This window comes from Hyperolius riggenbachi, chromosome 3, assembly GCF_040937935.1.
Source record: "Hyperolius riggenbachi isolate aHypRig1 chromosome 3, aHypRig1.pri, whole genome shotgun sequence".
NCBI classification, from domain to species: Eukaryota; Metazoa; Chordata; class Amphibia; order Anura; family Hyperoliidae; genus Hyperolius; species Hyperolius riggenbachi.
In genome coordinates this window covers 468,116,764-468,135,416 of record NC_090648.1, presented here as the reverse complement: position 1 = coordinate 468,135,416, position 18,653 = coordinate 468,116,764, and positions in this window count along the sequence as shown.

Below are 18,653 nucleotides of genomic sequence, written 5' to 3'. Positions count from 1 at the left end.
TTACATAGTGACATTTTTACTGTTGGCAGGTGATGTAGCTGCTGCATGTTTTTTTGGCAGTTGGAAACAGCTGTAAACAGCTATTTCCCACAATGCAGCAAGGTTCCCAGACAGGAAACTGCCGGGGGTATGTACTCAAGAGTTTCTTGTGGGAGGGGTTTCACCACAATATCAGTCATACAATGCCCCCTGATGGTCTGTTTGTGAAAATGAATAGATTTCTCATGTAAAAGGGGGTATCAGCTACTGATTGGGATAAAGTTCAATTCTTGGTCGGAGTTTCACTTTAAACGATACCAGTTAGTCAGTTGAGAAGGTTCAGAGTTACTGCCCTTGCCTGTAAAGCATGAGTTTGACTACTGTGTCAGAAAGAAAATAAAAACAATTCCAGTTGACTGGCAGTCCTGATGATCTTTTCATGCATCGGTAGCGTCTGAATCACACACCGGAAACATGCATGTTGCAAATCCAGTCAGACTGATCTGCATGCTTGTTCAGGGTCTACGGCTAAAAGTATTACAAGCAGAGGATCAGCAGGAGAGCCGGGCAAATTGCATTGTTTAAAAGGAGATAAATGACAGCTTCCATATCCCTCTCACTGAAGATGTTCTTTACATTGCAGCTGAAAGGAGCTCAGTGGCCAGCAGATGAGAGGCATGTAGTTCAGCCGACTGTCTGAAAGAGGTCTAACTGCTAAGGTAAGCAGTGATTGTGGGAGGCGAAAGCATTAAAGGGAACCTGAGGTGAAAATAAACATATGATTTAATGACTTGTATGCGTAGTACAGCTATGAAATAGAACATTAGTAGCAAAGATATGAGTCTCGTATTGTGTCCAGCACAGGAGGTGTTAAGAAACTTCACTTGATTTCTATGCAAAAGAGCTTCTCTGACTAATTTAGTCAGAGGACAGTACTATTTTCTGAAGCACTTATACTTCAAAGAAACAGTGAAAGACAACTTCAGATAAGATTTTGCTGCAGGGAAATTCAAAGGGTCATTCTCTCTGCTCTGTTTCATAGTTTAAAATGCTGAGTGTAGTTTGTAAACTGCAAATATGACAATGATGCAATGCTGTAGAAAAAAGCTATATAACTGAAAATAAAAATATGAGACTCTTTTCTTTGCTACTAATGCTCTATTAATCATCCGTACTACCAGGGCTGTGGAGTCTGTACAAAAATCATCCGACTCCTCAGTTTATTGAGACCTCCGACTCGCTCCCGGTACCAAAAATTGCTCTGACTCATCGACTCTGACTCCACGGCCCTGCATACTACACATACAATTCATTACATTATACTTTTTTTTTTTTTGCTTCAATGTCACTATAAAGTAAACCAGAGACCTGCAAATGTAAACATTTTTTACTTACCCGCGGCTTCCTCCAGCCCCATAAGCACAGATGCCTCCCTCGCCGTCCTCCCGCGATCTGCCGTTCAGCCGCAATCTTCCCCGGTAACTGGCTCTGTCGCGTCCAGTCCAGGTCTACTGCGCATGCGCGGGAGGTCCACGCATGCGCAGAAGGTCTAGACTGGTCACCTTATTTGAAGGTGAAAGTTAGAGTTGGGCCGAACGGTTCGCCTGCGAACGGTTCCATGCGAACTTCAGTGGTTCGCGTTCGCGTCCCGCAGGCGAACTTTTGCGGAAGTTCGGTTCGCCCCATAATGCACCATGAGGGTCAACTTTGACCCTCTACATCACAGTCAGCAGGCCCAGTGTAGCCAATTAGGCTACACTAGCCCCTGGAGCCACTCCCCCCCCTTATAAAAGGCAGGCAGCGGCGGCCATTACGCTCAGTCGTGTGCCTGCGTTAGTGAGAGTAGGGCGAGCTGCTGCAGACTGTCTCTCATAGGGAAAGATTAGTTAGGCTTAGCTTGTTCCTGGCTGCATACCTGTTCTGTTCAGTGAACCTGCCACTGCATACCTGTTCTGTAAACCCACCACTGCATACCTGTTCTGTGAACCCACCACTGCATACCTGTACTGTGAACCCACCACTGCATACCTGTTGAGTGAACCCACCACTGCATACCTGTTCAGTGAACCCACCACTGCATACCTGTTCTGTTCAGTGAACCTGCCACTGTATACCTGTTCTGTTCAGTGAACCCACCACTGCATACCTGTTCTGTTCAGTGAACCTGCCACTGTATACCTGTTCTGTTCAGTGAACCCGCCACTGCATACCTGTTCTGTTCAGTGAACCCGCCACTGTATTCCTGTTCAGTGAACCCGCCACTGCAAACCTGTTGTGTTCAGTGAACCCGCCACTGTATTCCTGTTCAGTGAACCCGCCACTGCATACCTGTTGTGTTCAGTGAACCCGCCACTGTATACCTGTTCAGTGAACCCGCCACTGCATACCTGTTCAGTTCAGTGAACCCGCCACTGTATACCTGTTCTGTTCAGTGAACCTGCCACTGCATACCTGTACTGTTCAGTGAACCCGCCACTGCATACCTGTTCTGTGAACCCGCCACTGCATACCTGTTCTGTTCAGTGAATCGCCACTGTATACCTGTTCAGTTAACCCGCCACTGCATACCTGTTGTGTTCAGTGAACCCGCCACTGTATACCTGTTCTGTTCAGTGAACCCGCCACTGTATACCTGTTCTGTTCAGTGAACCTGCCACTGTATACCTGTTCTGTTCAGTGAACCTGCCACTGCATACCTGTACTGTTCAGTGAACCCGCCACTGCATACCTGTTCTGTGAACCCGCCACAGCATACCTGTTGTGTTCAGTGAACCCGCCACTGTATACCTGTTCAGTGAACCTGCCACTGCATACCTGTTCTGTGAACCCGCCACTGTATACCTGTTCTGTTCAGTGAACCCGCCACTGCATACCTGTTCTGTTCAGTGAACCCACCGCATCAGTGCACATACCTGTGCAGTTAAGTGAACCCACCTACCTACGTGAGTGCACGCAGTGTGATATACCACTCCGTGCATACCCGATATGGACAAAACAGGTAGAGGAAGAGGTAGTGCCAGAGCCAGAGGAAGGCCACCCGGCAGGTCTGTGCGAGGTCGTGTAAATGTAATTTCGTGTGGACCTGGCCCACAGTACAGTGCTCGGAAGAAGGCACGTCCCATCACCTCCCAAGATTGTCAGGACGTGGTTGAGTATTTAGCGACACAGAACACCTCATCTTGCTCAGCCACCAGCGCTACTACTAGCACCACTTCCGCTGCATTTGACACTTCGCAAGAATTATTTAGTGGTGAAATCACTGATGCACAGCCATTGTTGTTACAGCCAGATGAATTTTCACCAGCTCATATGTCTGAGTTACGCGGCAACACTATGGATGTAACGTGTGAGGAGGATGAAGGACCTACTGATGGTGCATGTTTGGATTTTTCTGAGGCAAGCGAAGCTGGGCAGGATGATTACGATGATGACGATGATACGGATCCTCTGTATGTTCCCAATAGAGGAGATGAAGAGGGGGACAGTTCAGAGGGGGAGTCAGAGAGTAGTAGGAGGAGAGAAGTTGCTGAAAGAAGCTGGGGCAGCTCTTCGTCAGAAACAGCTGGTGGCAGTGTCCGGCACCATGTATCGCCACCTATGTACAGCCAGCCAACTTGCCCTTCAGCATCAGCTGCTGAGGTCCCCATAGTGCCCACATCCCAGGGTGGCTCAGCGGTGTGGAAATTTTTTAATGTGTGTGCCTCAGATCGGAGCAAAGCCATCTGTTCGCTCTGCCAACAAAAATTGAGCCGTGGAAAAGGCCAACACTCACGTAGGGACAAGTGCCTTACGAAGGCACCTGGAGAAAAGGCACAAACAGCAATGGGATGGCCACCTGAGCAAAAGCAGCAGCAGCACACAAAAGAAAAGTCACCCTCCTTCTCCTCTTCCTCCTTCAGGTGCATCATCTGCTTCTGCCGCTTTCTCCCTTGCACCTTCACAGGCACCCTCCTCCACTCCGCCTCTGCCCTTGAGCGGTTCCTGCTCCTCTGCCCACAGCAGCAGTCAGGTGTCCGTGAAGGAAATGTTTGAGCGGAAGAAGCCAATTTTGGCCAGTCACCCCCTTGCCCGGCGTCTGACAGCTGGCGTGGCGGAACTGTTAGCTCGCCAGCTGTTACCATACCGGCTGGTGGACTCTGAGGCCTTCCGTAAATTTGTGGCCATCGGGACACCGCAGTGGAAGATGCCAGGCCGCACTTATTTTTCTAGAAAGGCCATACCCCAACTGCACCGTGAAGTTGAGAGGCAAGTGGTGTCATCTCTTGCGAAGAGCGTTGGGTCAAGGGTACACCTGACCACGGATGCCTGGTCTGCCAAGCACGGGCAGGGCCGCTACATTACGTACACAGCCCATTGGGTCAACCTGGTGAACGATGGCAAGCAGGGAGCAGCGGACCAAATTGTGACACCTCCACGGCTTGCAGGCAGGCCTCCTGCCACCTCCTCTCCTCCTGCTACATACTCTTCGCTGTCCTCCTCCTCCTCCTTGGCTGAGTGGCAGTTCTCCTCTCCAGCTACACAGCCCCAGCTCCGCAGGGCCTATGCTGCATGCCAGGTACGACGGTGTCACGCCATCTTAGACATGTCTTGCCTCAAAGCGGAGAGTCACACTGGAGCAGCTCTCCTGGCTGCTCTTAAGAAACAGGTGGATGAGTGGCTGACCCCGCACCACCTAGAGATAGGCAACGTGGTGTGCGACAACGGCAGCAATCTGCTTGCCGCTTTGCATATGGGGAAGCTGACACACATACCCTGCATGGCACATGTCATGAATCTAGTTGTTCAAAGATTTGTGTCAAAGTACCCTGGCTTAGCGGATGTCCTGAAGCAGGCCAGGAAGTTCTGTGGGCATTTGAGGCGGTCTTACACAGCCATGGCACGCTTTGCGGAAATTCAGCGGAAAAACAACTTGCCGGTGAGACGCCTGATCTGCGATAGCCCGACTCGCTGGAATTCGACCCTGCTCATGTTCTCCCGCCTGCTAGAACAGAAGAAAGCCGTCACCCAGTACCTCTACAACTACAGTAGAATGAAACAGTCTGGGAAGATGGGCATGTTCTGGCCCGACAACTGGACACTGATGAGAAATGCATGCAGGCTCATGCGGCCGTTTGAGGAGGTGACCAACCTGGTGAGCCGCAGTGAAGGCACCATCAGTGACTTGATTCCCTACGCTTACTTCTTGGAGCGTGCTGTGCGTAGAGTGGCGGATGAAGCTGTGAATGAGCGTGACTAGGAACAGTTACGGCAGGAACAGGCATGGGACCAATTTTCATCAGACCCAGCTGTTTCCTCAACACCTGCGGCAGCATAGAGGGGGGAGGAGGAGGAAGAAGAGAAGTCGTGTGCAGAAGACGAGTCAGACTCAGAGGATGATGAGCTAGGTGTTTCTTTGGGGGAGGAGGAGGAGGGGACGGCGGCAGGAGAACAACCGCAGCAGGCGTCGCAGGGGGCTTGTGCTGCTCAACCTTCCCGTGGTATTGTTCGCGGCTGGGGGGAGGAGGTTGACTTACGTGACGTCACTGAGGAAGAGCAAGAGGAGATGGATGGTACATCTGGATCCGACTTTGTGCAGATGTCGTCTTTTATGCTGTCCTGCCTGTTGAGGGACCCCCGTATAAAAAAACCTCAAGGGGAATGAGCTGTACTGGGTGGCCACTCTCCTAGACCCTCGGTACAGGCACAAAGTGGCGGACCTGTTACCAACTCACCTGAAGGCGGAAAGGATGCAGCACATGCAGAACAAGCTGTCAACTATGCTTTACAATGCCTTTAAGGGTGATGTGACAGCACAACGCCAGCAAGGTACCACTGCCACTAATCCTCTTCCCGTGTCCACGCAGTCAAAGACAGGACGCTCCAGCGATCTCATGGTGATGTCGGACATGCGGACGTTCTTTAGTCCAACGCCTCGCCGTAGCCCTTCCGGATCCACCCTCCACCAACGCCTGGAACGGCAGGTAGCCGACTACCTGGCCTTAAGTGTGGATGTAGACACTGCTGTGAACAGCGATGAGGAACCCTTGAACTACTGGGTGCACAGGCTTGACCTGTGGCCAGAGCTGTCCCAATTTGCCATCCAACTTCTCTCCTGCCCTGCCGCAAGCGTCCTGTCAGAAAGGACCTTCAGCGCAGCTGGAGGCATTGTCACTGAGAAGAGAAGTCGCCTAAGTCACAAAAGTGTTAAGTACCTCACCTTTATCAAAATGAATGAGGCATGGATCCCGGAGGGCTGCTGCCCGCCCCAAGACTAAGTCAGTCCCCGCACACACAGCATCTCTGCCTGCACGCCGTGTGACTGGCTGCCTGGCCTGCCCCAAGAAGACTAAGTCGCTCCCAGTCCCTCCACACAGCATGTCTGCCTGCAGGCCGCTTGACTACCTTCTCCGCCACCACCAACAGGGTCCGGGACTCCAGGCGGATTGCTTGAATTTTTTAGGCCGCTGCTAGCAGCGGCCGCTGTAATAATTTTTCTGGTGCGTGTACATGACTGCCTAATTTTTCTGGCTGCACTGCGGGCAGCTGCAACAACAAAAGAAAAGGCATGTACATGCGCCCATTCCCCTTCGTGATCATTACCTTGCCGTGGTGAAGGGGCTTGCGTATCACAATGAAGCAATGACCGGCGCCTAGATGAGTGTCTCGGGGGGCACACCCACGATAATAAGGTCGTTGCCTCATTGTGGTCAGACCAAATTTGATCAGCTGGACAGTCACTGTTCTGTCATTCAGCTACATCAGCCAGGCGACCATATGGGCTGTAAAGCCACCAAAACCTGCACTCTCGCCATGGTGCGCACCAGTCCAGCACGGCCGTCACTACACAAACAGCTGTTTGCGGTGCGTTACACGGTGAGTTTGGTGTGTCAGTGTGAAGCAGTACCTTAATTACACTACCTGATTGATGTATACACATGCAAGATGTTTTAAAGCACTTTAGGCCTGTCATTTAGCATTCAATGTGATTTCTGCACTTAAAACGCTGCTTTGCGTCAAATCCAGATTTTTCCCGGGGACTTTTGGCGTGTATTCCACTCCGCCATGCCCCCCTCCAGGTGTTAGACCCCTTGAAATATCTTTTCCATCACTTTTGTGGCCAGCATAATTTTTTCTTTTTCAAAGTTCACATCCCCATTGAAGTCTATTGCGGTTCGCGAACTTTTAGGCGAACCGAACCTTACGCGAAAGTTCGCGAACCCGGTTCGCGAACCTAAAATCGGAGGTTCGGCCCAACTCTAGTGAAAGTTTTTTTAGTTACTTTATCAAGGAGGTCAGTGGTGGGTAGTGCTGTCCTGGGTGGGAAAGGAGCAAGATAGGAAAAAAAAAAAACCTAAGGCAGTAATATTCATATAAACGTGTTTATTGCTGACATTTTTAAGCATTATTGTATTGAAATAAAAACATGATCACATGCAAACTATTCATACAGGTATACTCCATATCTATTTATATTCAACTAGACATTTTATAAAATATGTTGTAAAAATAATAGTAATGATGAAGACCCACTTCTTTCTTCTACGGCAGGGATGTCAAACCGGTCCTTCGTGGGACCTCACACGTTTTTGACACAGCTCAAATTAATTGATGGGTAGGAATCAGGAAAGGTGTGCTCCATCAGGTGGAACACATTCCTCTCTTTCTCATCCATCCTAAGCACTGGCATGGATCTGGCCCTCCAGGCCTGGAGTTCGATACCTGTGTTCTACGGAATGACAGCAGCATTCCAGAGTGTGAGTTGCACAGATATGGCAACTGGGTGGTGCTAATGAATGAGGCCATATTGTCTCCCAGTCTTCTGGTGAAAGCCATAACATCAGCATCACTCCTCAGGTATGGCAGATACAGGAGAAGAGACTATTCCTTTTATGTGGCTTTTCGGCCACTTTTACACTATGGCTACAGACATGCTGTTCAGATCACCGATAGGCACCGTGTACTGTTCTATAGAGAGAGGAGGGTGGATGCACAAGTGACACTACATTGTTGGAACTTCTCTCTAAAGATTGCCACCAATAGCCCCAATATATTAGTAAAGAATGGTTCCAGCAATCAGATAATTGGATTGGCAGAAAATAAACTTTGTTGATGTTCCCAATCAATTGTGAATGTTTCTTAAAGTGAACCGAGTACCATTTTTAGCACCCAGTGAATCTCAATAGCACATTAAAAAAGCATGCCAACAATATGTCTCATTATTAAAATAAACTTCCATTTTACCTTTTATTTAACATTAAAAGTAGTTTTATTAGCCTACTTCAGCAGGCCTGCCCATCCGTCCCCAGCTGCAGAGATTTCAGGAAGCTAATTGTTTTATTGTAGTCATTACCAAGAAGTAAACAATACATTTTCATCAACAGAGGGGGTGGGTAATTAGGACAGTTTCTTTCTTCAAAAAGATTGTGTGTGGCAATGTGTAGGTAGCATCTCTGACTTGTATAAATAAGGACTGTGGGAAGGGGGAGGGGACATGGCAGCTAGGAGAAATTCCAGTGAAAGAAAATGTGCTTAGTTCCCAGCATAAGTTCCCAGCAGGAACCTATACTGAGACGGATATGGATGTTTCCTTTTAAACAATACCAGTTGCCTGGCTCTCCTGCTGATTAGAGATGCGGCGAACTGTTCGCCTGGCGAACATCTCTGGGGCTTTTAATACTTCCGGGTCGCATTGACCCGGAGTAGTACGCCCGCGCTGCTCGGCGGAGCGCGTCCTCGATCGCGCTCCTGTTGCCGGGCACTCTGCGCATGAGCGTGACGTTGTTCATGACGTCACGCACACGCGCAGAAACTGCCCGGGAACAGGAGCGCGATCGAGGACGTGCTCCGCCGGGCAGCACAGGCGTACTACTCCGGGTCAGTGCGACCCGGAAGTAGTAAAAGCCCCAGGGATTTGGAGATGTTCGCCGCCGAACGGTTTGGGAACCGTTCGCCACATCTCTACTGCTGATCTCTTTAGCTGCAGTAGTGGCTGAATCACACACCTGAAACAAGCATGCAGCTAATCCAGTCTAACTTCAGTCGGAGCACCTGATCTGCATGCTTGTTCAGAGGCTGTGGCTAAAAGTATTAGAGGCAGAGGATCAGCAAGACTGCCAGGCAACTGGTATTATTTTAACCACTTGCCGACCGCACGCTTATACCGTGCGTCGGCAAAGTGGCAGCTGCAGGACCAGCGACGCAGTACTGCGTCGCCGGCTGCAGCCTGATTAACGAGCGATCGCGCGGCTGTAGCCGCGCGATCGCTACGTCACACTCTTCGGCCCCCATGTGACTTCAGCCCGCCGGCCAATCAGCAGCGCCGGCGGGCTGTTAACATTCAATTTGCCCAATAGAATGAGTATAATACAGTTTGTTTACGTAACAAACTGTATTATACTGCCTGCCTCCCGCTGGTGGTCACACTTAGCGATCGACCACCAGCGAGGAGAGCAGGCACAGTAAGAGTGCACACACACACACATTAGGAGCCCCACAGACCCCCCGATCACCCGCAGCACCCATCAGACACCCCCCTGTACCCCCCTGCAGCACGCAGATCAGACCTAACCACCCCCCATATCACCCATCAATAAATCCCTGTCACCACCTGTCACTTCTATCCATCAGAGCAGACCCCCAACTACCCCTTAGGGGTATCTGATCACCCCCACACCTCCAGATCTCCCCCCGACCCCCCCCCCCCCCCTCTGTATACTGAACCTATCTATCTCCCCTGCATCTGTCTATCTCCCCAGTGATCAGCTGCCAATCACCTATCAGTCACCTGTCAATCATCCCTTGTCACCACCTGTCACTGCCCCCCATTAGATCAGACCCCCAACTGCCCCTTAGGGGTATCTGATCACCCCCCACCCCTTCAGATCTCCCCCCCCCCCCCCCCCGTATACTGCATCTATCTTCCCTGTAATTGCCCGCTGATCAGCTGTCAATCACCTATCCGTCACCTGTCAATCATCCCTTGTCACCACCTGCCACTGCCCCCCATCAGATCAGACCCCCAACTGCCCATTAGGGGCTTCTGATCACCCACCCACCCTTTCAGATCCCTCCGAGACACCCCCCCCCCCCCTGATCACATCAGCAGTCCATTGTTTACATCTGTTTTTCCCTGTAAACACCCACTTATCACCCGTCAATAACCCATCTATCACCACCTGTCACTCCTATCCATCAGATTAGACCCCCAACTACCCCTTAGGGGTATCTGATCACCCCCCACCCCTTCCGATCCTCCCCACACCGTCCTAGTTCATTGATTGCGTATATTCTCCCCCCTGCCATTGTGTATCTTATCTCCTGTCTGTAAGGCTTGATTGTGCTTTGTTTGGCTACAATTGTCTCAATTGCACTGTGATTGGCATCGATTGTCGTGTGATTGGCTTCGATTGTCACGTAATTGGGCTTCGATTGTCGCGTGATTGGCTTCAATTGTCCGTAATTGGTTTTGATTGTGCCAATTGCCCACTGATTGGCTGTTTTGCCCTGTGATTAGTATCGATTGTCGTGTGATTGGCTTCAATTGTCACGTAATTGGTTTTTGATTGTCACGTTATTGGATTCAATTGGTCCGTGATTGGCTTTGATTGCGCCGATTGCTGTAATTGTGTTGTAATTGTCTCGTGATTGTTTTTGATTATTTGTGATTGCTCTCTGATCCCCAACCCCCCCCCCCCCCCCCCCTCACCATCACCATCACTATCACTGTCCTAGTGATCTAAAAAAAATTTTAGTATCACTAGTGGTAACAAACAGTTAGGCCAGTTATCTAAGCAAAAGGGTTGTTAGTGTCAGTTAGTGCTCAGCCCACTGCACCACAGTCACTAATTAGCGTCATCACTGTCGCTAATCAGCATTGGTACTATATAGTATCTGTAAGTGATTATTAGTGATCACAGTCAGATCTATATTAGGGTCTCTAGGATCCACAAAAAAACGCAGTGTTTGCCCGATCAGACCTGATCGTTCGCCTGCACTGCGTTCAGCCCGCCCCACCGCAGTGACAGAAATTTCTTTTTTCTGATCACTGCAAAAAACACTGTACACAAGCTGTGGCACTGTAAACATCAGTTTTGATTTTTTTTATCTAAACTCAGTGACCACAGCTTTCTACCTCTCAAGTACTCCCTTTCGCTAGGTAGGTGCTCTTTTCCTGGGTAGTCTCAGAGGAATACCTCCTAAATTTAGCAGGCCACCATGGCAAAAAAGAGGTTTTCCAATGAAGACATCTACAGGTACATGGACCAGTCGGATGAGGATGATTGGGTCGACTTATTCGACGAATCTTCGGGTTCAGAGTACGATCCTGTAGACAGCAGTGGCTCTCAGACCGATAGTTCCGATGACGAGGTTGAGGTCCCGGCTAGAGCCAGGCGTACCACACCCCATGTCACTGGACTGCAGGTGGCGGAAGATCAGTCTCAAGGGCAGCAGAGTGGCGCTGATCTGATTTTTCTTGGTGAGGCATGCACCAGCAGCGCAGCATCTCCTGGGCCTATCAACACCAGTACTTCCGCAGAAGACCCTGATGAAGTGGAAGTAGAAACTGGTTCGGTGGTACGTGAATTAAGATCCGATCCGCAGCCACCAAGTAGACGGGCCCGTACTCCCATTGGTTTTCCAGAGGTGCTGGCAAACCCTGATTGGCATTCCCCTGATCCCGCCGCACCCATACTGCCCCCTTTCACCGCCCAGTCTGGAGTCCAGGTGGAGACATTTGAACTAGGATCGGCCCTAGACTTTTTTGAACTGTTCCTCACCCAGGATCTCCTTGACTTAATTGTGGCTGAGACCAACCTATATGCCACACAATTTATAACCGCCCATCCGAAAAGCTGCCACGCCCAGCCTTTTCGGTGGAAACCACTCCAAGTTTCCGAACTTAAAATTTTTTTGGGCCTTCTCCTCAACATGGGTATTACTAAAAAAAATGTATTGCGCTCTTATTGGTCTACACGCCAAATACATAACATGCCCGTGTTCTCTGCTGCCATGTCCAGGACGCGATTTGAGATCATCCTGCGCTTCCTGCATTTCAATGACAACGACACCTGTCATGAAAGAGACCACCCAGCTTATGACCGGCTCCACAAAATTCGGCCCCTCATAGACCACCTGTCATCCACATTTGCAGATGCTTATACCCCTGAACAGAACATCTGTGTAGATGAGTCCCTCGTACATTTTACCGGGCGCCTTGGCATCAAACAGTACATCCCAAGCAAGCGCGCCCGGTATGGGGTGAAACTGTATAAGCTCTGTGATAGGGCCACAGGCTATACATCTCGTTTTAGGGTCTATGAGGGAAAAGACTCAAAATTGGAGCCGGTCGGATGTCCTGACTACCTGGGGAGCAGTGGAAAGATTGTGTGGGACTTGGTGTCACCCTTGTTCCAGAAGGGGTACCATCTTTATGTGGACAACTTTTACACAAGTGTGGCCCTCTTTCAGCACTTAAAGTTAGAAGGAATCCGATGCTGTGGCACCGTGCGGCCTAGTCGCCGGGGCTTCCCCCAACAGCTCGTTAACACCAGACTTCAACGGGGGGAGAGGGCCGCCTTGTGTACCGATGACTTGCTCTCGGTGAAATGGAAGGACAAGAGGGACGTTTACCTTCTGTCTACCATTCACACAGACACGACAGTACAAATTACACGGGCAACAGAGGTCATTGAAAAGCCCCTCGCCGTCCACAGCTATAATGCCAACATGGGAGGGGTGGACTTCAATGACCAGATGTTAGGGCCCTATTTAATTTCCCGGAAAACCAGACGCTGGTATAAGAAAGTGTCTGTGTATTTAATTCAATTGGCGATGTACAACAGCTTTGTTCTCTACAGTAAGGCTGGGAGAACTGGATCTTTCCTTCAATTCCAGGAAGACATTGTTTCGGCACTCCTCTATCCAGAAGGTGACAGAGCCCAACCCCCAAATGCAACTAGCCGGCTGCATGGAAGGCATTACGCCTACCCGATTCCCAGTACCCCAACTCAACGCAACCCCAGAAAAAGATGTCGTGTCTGCAGCAAGGCTGGAATAAGGCATGACACCCCCGTTTACTGTCCCCGCTGTCCTGACCAGCCTGGCCTATGCCTAGGGGAGTGTTATGAGAGGTACCATGAGAAGGCACACTTTTAGAACCTAGGGAACTACAGACACAGCAGTAGGCACACAAGGGTCTCTCAGTGCTATTTCACACTGGCGCGATGCGTTAGGGCAAATTGCCTAGCAAAAGTCACACTTTGCGGTCCCCCCCTACGCCGGAAGTGCTTGACTTAACGCTAGTGCATGCCTACGTTACTGCGTGGCTTCTGCGGCAATTTGGGTCGGCCCGGAAGTCATGTTAGTCTACGGCGACGCAGTTAATTACTAGGCCGAATGCTACTCTTGTGGTATTCCCTGAAGATCTATTTTGGGCGAGACGGTGCGGCGGGCTCGACCGACCGGATAGGCCAGTATGCAGTGTGAACCCAAACATCAGGTTTTGAGAGATCCAAATACACTGGCCTGCCAGAAACCTCTCCTTTCACTTGGGACAGAATGCATAATGTACTTCGCCACATATCTGTGCGATTTGCACTTTGCACATTGACCCATGGGGGAGGAGAAGTTTATCCTCAGCTCGCAGGTAAAAAAAAACAAAAAAAAAAAAAACAGGTAAGCAAAAAAGTTAATATTTGGTTACCAATGTTATTGTTTGGTTTGAACATATTTAATAAAGTTTAAAAAGTTAATGTTATTGAAGCGCTTTGCTGCTTGCTTGCTTTTTTTTTTTTTTTTTTTTTTTTTTTTCTTCTCTCTTTTTTTCCAACCGACCAATCAGCTGCAGCACTGATGATGCATCCTGACAGAAGCATTGCGCTTCTGTCAGGTTACACAAAATCGGTGCATGCAGCGCTGTAGGACGAGATTTCTCCTCCACAGTAAAAAAGATACGTTTGCCGAGGCATATGGGCCAAGGTGTGGTGTTGGGGATTCATATGCTTTGGCAAGCACTTTGTATCAAAAAAGAACTCAAGCAATGATTTCTCCATTCACATCGATCAATGTGGATGAATAAATCAGGATTGCCTGGGCATACGAGCTGGTGGGTTTGGATTTTTGGGGTGGCAGCTCCTATGTCCAGGCGGACGCCTTCCCCTCCTTTTTGTTTTGTTTTTTTCGTTTTTCTTCTCTCTTTTTTCTATCCAGACCGACCGACCGACCGACCAATCAGCTGCAGCACTGATGGTGCATCCTGACAGAAGCATTGCGCTTCTGTCAGGTTACACAAAATCGGTGCATGCAGCGCTGTAGGACGAGATTTCTCCTCCACAGTAAAAAAGATACGTTTGCCGAGGCATATGGGCCAAGGTGTGGTGTTGGGGATTCATATGCTTTGGCAAGCACTTTGTATCAAAAAAGAACTCAAGCAATGATTTCTCCATTCACATCGATCAATGTGGATGAATAAATCAGGATTGCCTGGGCATACGAGCTGGTGGGTTTGGATTTTTGGGGTGGCAGCTCCTATGTCCAGGCGGACGCCTTCCCCTCCTTTTTGTTTTGTTTTTTTCGTTTTTCTTCTCTCTTTTTTCTATCCAGACCGACCGACCGACCGACCAATCAGCTGCAGCACTGATGGTGCATCCTGACAGAAGCATTGCGCTTCTGTCAGGTTACACAAAATCGGTGCATGCAGCGCTGTAGGACGAGATTTCTCCTCCACAGTAAAAAAGATACGTTTGCCGAGGCATATGGGCCAAGGTGTGGTGTTGGGGATTCATATGCTTTGGCAAGCACTTTGTATCAAAAAAGAACTCAAGCAATGATTTCTCCATTCACATCGATCAATGTGGATGAATAAATCAGGATTGCCTGGGCATACGAGCTGGTGGGTTTGGATTTTTGGGGTGGCAGCTCCTATGTCCAGGCGGACGCCTTCCCCTCCTTTTTGTTTTGTTTTTTTCGTTTTTCTTCTCTCTTTTTTCTATCCAGACCGACCGACCGACCAATCAGCTGCAGCACTGATGGTGCATCCTGACAGAAGCATTGCGCTTCTGTCAGGTTACACAAAATCGGTGCATGCAGCGCTGTAGGACGAGATTTCTCCTCCACAGTAAAAAAGATATGTTTGCCGAGGCATATGGGCCAAGGTGTGGTGTTGGGGATTCATATGCTTTGGCAAGCACTTTGTATCAAAAAAGAACTCAAGCAATGATTTCTCCATTCACATCGATCAATGTGGATGAATAAATCAGGATTGCCTGGGCATACGAGCTGGTGGGTTTGGATTTTTGGGGTGGCAGCTCCTATGTCTCTCTTTCTTTTCTTTTTGTTTCACATTTTTTGGCAGATATTTGTTCATCCACATTGATCGATGCGAATGAAGGGATGTTTGCCATTCATTTTTCCTTTCAGCCCAGAATGCACTACCTGTATGCCCAATATAAGGAGTATAGCAGAAATACTGGCCATACATGTAATGATTGCAGAGGCCCTAAAATGCCAGGACAGACCCCACAAATGACCCCATTTTGGAAAGAGGACACCCCAAAGTATTCCGTGAGGTGCATGGTGAGTTCATAGAAGATTTTGTTTTTTGTCACAAGTTAGCATAAATTGTTGTTTTTTGTTTTTTTTCACAAAGTATCCTTTTCTGCTAACTTGTGACAAAAAAGAATTTTTTTTATAAACTCACCATGCCCCTCATGGAATACTTTGTGGTGTCTTATTTTTAAAATGGGGTCATTTGTGGGGTTTGTTAACTGTCCTGTCATGTGGGGGGGGGGGCTAAATTGTGAGCACCCCTGTAAAGCCCAAAGGTAGTCATTGCACGTTGGGCCCCTTAGCGCAGTTAGGCTGCAAAAAAGTGCCACACGTGCTATCGCCGTACCCGGGAGAAGTAGACCAATGTGTTTTGGGGTGTATTTTTACACATACCCATATTGGGTGGGAGAAATACCTCTGTAAATGACAATTTTTTGATTTCTTTACACACAATTGTCAATTTACAGAGATATTTCTCCCACCCAATATGGGTATGTGTAAAAATACACCCCAAAACACATAATACTACTTCTCCTGAGTACGGCGGTACCACATGTGTGGCACTTTTTTGCATCCTAACTGCGCTAAGGGGCCCAGAGTCCAATGAGTACCGTTAGCATTTCACAGGTCATTTTGAGAAATTTGGTTTCAAGACTACTCCTCACGGTTTAGGGCCCCTAAAATGCCAGGGCAGTATAGGAACCCCACAAATGACCCCATTTTAGAAAGAAGACACCCCAAGGTACTCAATTAGGAGTATGGTGAGTTCATAGAAGATTTTACTTTTTGTCACAAGTTAGCGGAAAATGATTGTTAATGGGTTTTTTTACCAAGTGTCATTTTCCGCTAACTTGTGACAAAAAATAAAATCTTCTATGAACTCACCATACTCCTAACGGAATACCTTGGGATGTCCTCTTTGTAAAATGGGGTCATTTGTGGGGTTCCTATACTGCTCTGGAATTTTAGGGGCCCTAAACCGTGAGGAGTAGTCTTGAAACCAAATTTCTCAAAATGACCTGTGAAATGGTAACGGTACTCATTGGACTCTGGGCCCCTTAGCGCAGTTAGGGTGCAAAAAAGTGCCACAAATGTGGTATCGCTGTACTCGGGAGAAGTAGTACAATGTGTTTTGGGGTGTATTTTTACACATACCCATATTGGGTGGGAGAAATATCTCTGTAAATGGACAATTGTGTGTAAAGAAATCAAAAAATTGTCATTTACAGAGATATTTCTCCCACCCAATATGGGTATGTGTAAAAATACACCCCAAAACACATTGTACTACTTCTCCCGAGTACGGCGATACCACATGTGTGGCCCTTTTTTGCACCCTAACTGCGCTAAGGGGCCCAGAGTCCAATGAGTACCTTTAGCATTTCACAGGTCATTTTGAAACATTTGGTTTCAAGACTACTCCTCACGGTTTAGGGCCCCTAAAATGCCAGAGCAGTATAGGAACCCCACAAATGACCCCATTTTAGAAAGAAGACACCCCAAGGTACTCAATTAGGAGTATGGTGAGTTCATAGAAGATTTTACTTTTTGTCACAAGTTAGCGGAAAATGATTGTTAATGGGTTTTTTTACCAAGTGTCATTTTCCGCTAACTTGTGACAAAAAATAAAATCTTCTATGAACTCACCATACTCCTAACGGAATACCTTGGGATGTCCTCTTTGTAAAATGGGGTCATTTGTGGGGTTCCTATACTGCTCTGGCATTTTAGGGGCCCTAAACCGTGAGGAGTAGTCTTGAAACCAAACTTCTCAAAATGACCTGTGAAATGCTAACGGTACTCATTGGACTCTGGGCCCCTTAGCGCAGTTAGGATGCAAAAAAGTGCCACACATGTGGTACCGCCGTACTCAGGAGAAGTAGTATTATGTGTTTTGGGGTGTATTTTTACACATACCCATATTGGGTGGGAGAAATATCTCTGTAAATTGACAATTGTGTGTAAAGAAATCAAAAAATTGTCATTTACAGAGGTATTTCTCCCACCCAATATGGGTATGTGTAAAAATACACCCCAAAACACATTGTACTACTTCTCCCGAGTACGGCGATACCACATGTGTGGCACTTTTTTGCACCCTAACTGCGCTAAGGGGCCCAGAGTCCAATGAGTACCTTTAGCATTTCACAGGTCATTTTGAAACATTTGGTTTCAAGACTACTCCTCACGGTTTAGGGCCCCTAAAATGCCAGAGCAGTATAGGAACCCCACAAATGACCCCATTTTACAAAGAGGACATCCCAAGGTATTCCGTTAGGAGTATGGTGAGTTCATAGAAGATTTTATTTTTTGTCACAAGTTAGCGGAAAATGACACTTGGTAAAAAAAACCAATAACAATCATTTTCCGCTAACTTGTGACAAAAAGTAAAATCTTCTATGAACTCACCATACTCCTAATTGAGTACCTTGGGGTGTCTTCTTTCTAAAATGGGGTCATTTGTGGGGTTCCTATACTGCCCTGGCATTTTAGGGGCCCTAAACCGTGAGGAGTAGTCTTGAAACCAAATTTCTCAAAATGACCTGTGAAATGCTAACGGTACTCATTGGACTCTGGGCCCCTTAGCGCAGTTAGGATGCAAAAAAGTGCCACACATGTGGTACCGCCGTACTCAGGAGAAGTAGTATTATGTGTTTTGGGGTGTATTTTTACACATACCCATATTGGGTGGGAGAAATATCTCTGTAAATTGACAATTGTGTGTAAAGAAATCAAAAAATTGTCATTTACAGAGGTATTTCTCCCACCCAATATGGGTATGTGTAAAAATACACCCCAAAACACATTGTACTACTTCTCCCGAGTACGGCGATACCACATGTGTGGCACTTTTTTGCACCCTAACTGCGCTAAGGGGCCCAGAGTCCAATGAGTACCTTTAGCATTTCACAGGTCATTTTGAAACATTTGGTTTCAAGACTACTACTCACGGTTTAGGGCCCCTAAAATGCCAGAGCAGTATAGGAACCCCACAAATGACCCCATTTTACAAAGAGGACATCCCAAGGTATTCCGTTAGGAGTATGGTGAGTTCATAGAAGATTTTATTTTTTGTCACAAGTTAGCGGAAAATGACACTTGGTAAAAAAAACCCAATAACAATCATTTTCCGCTAACTTGTGACAAAA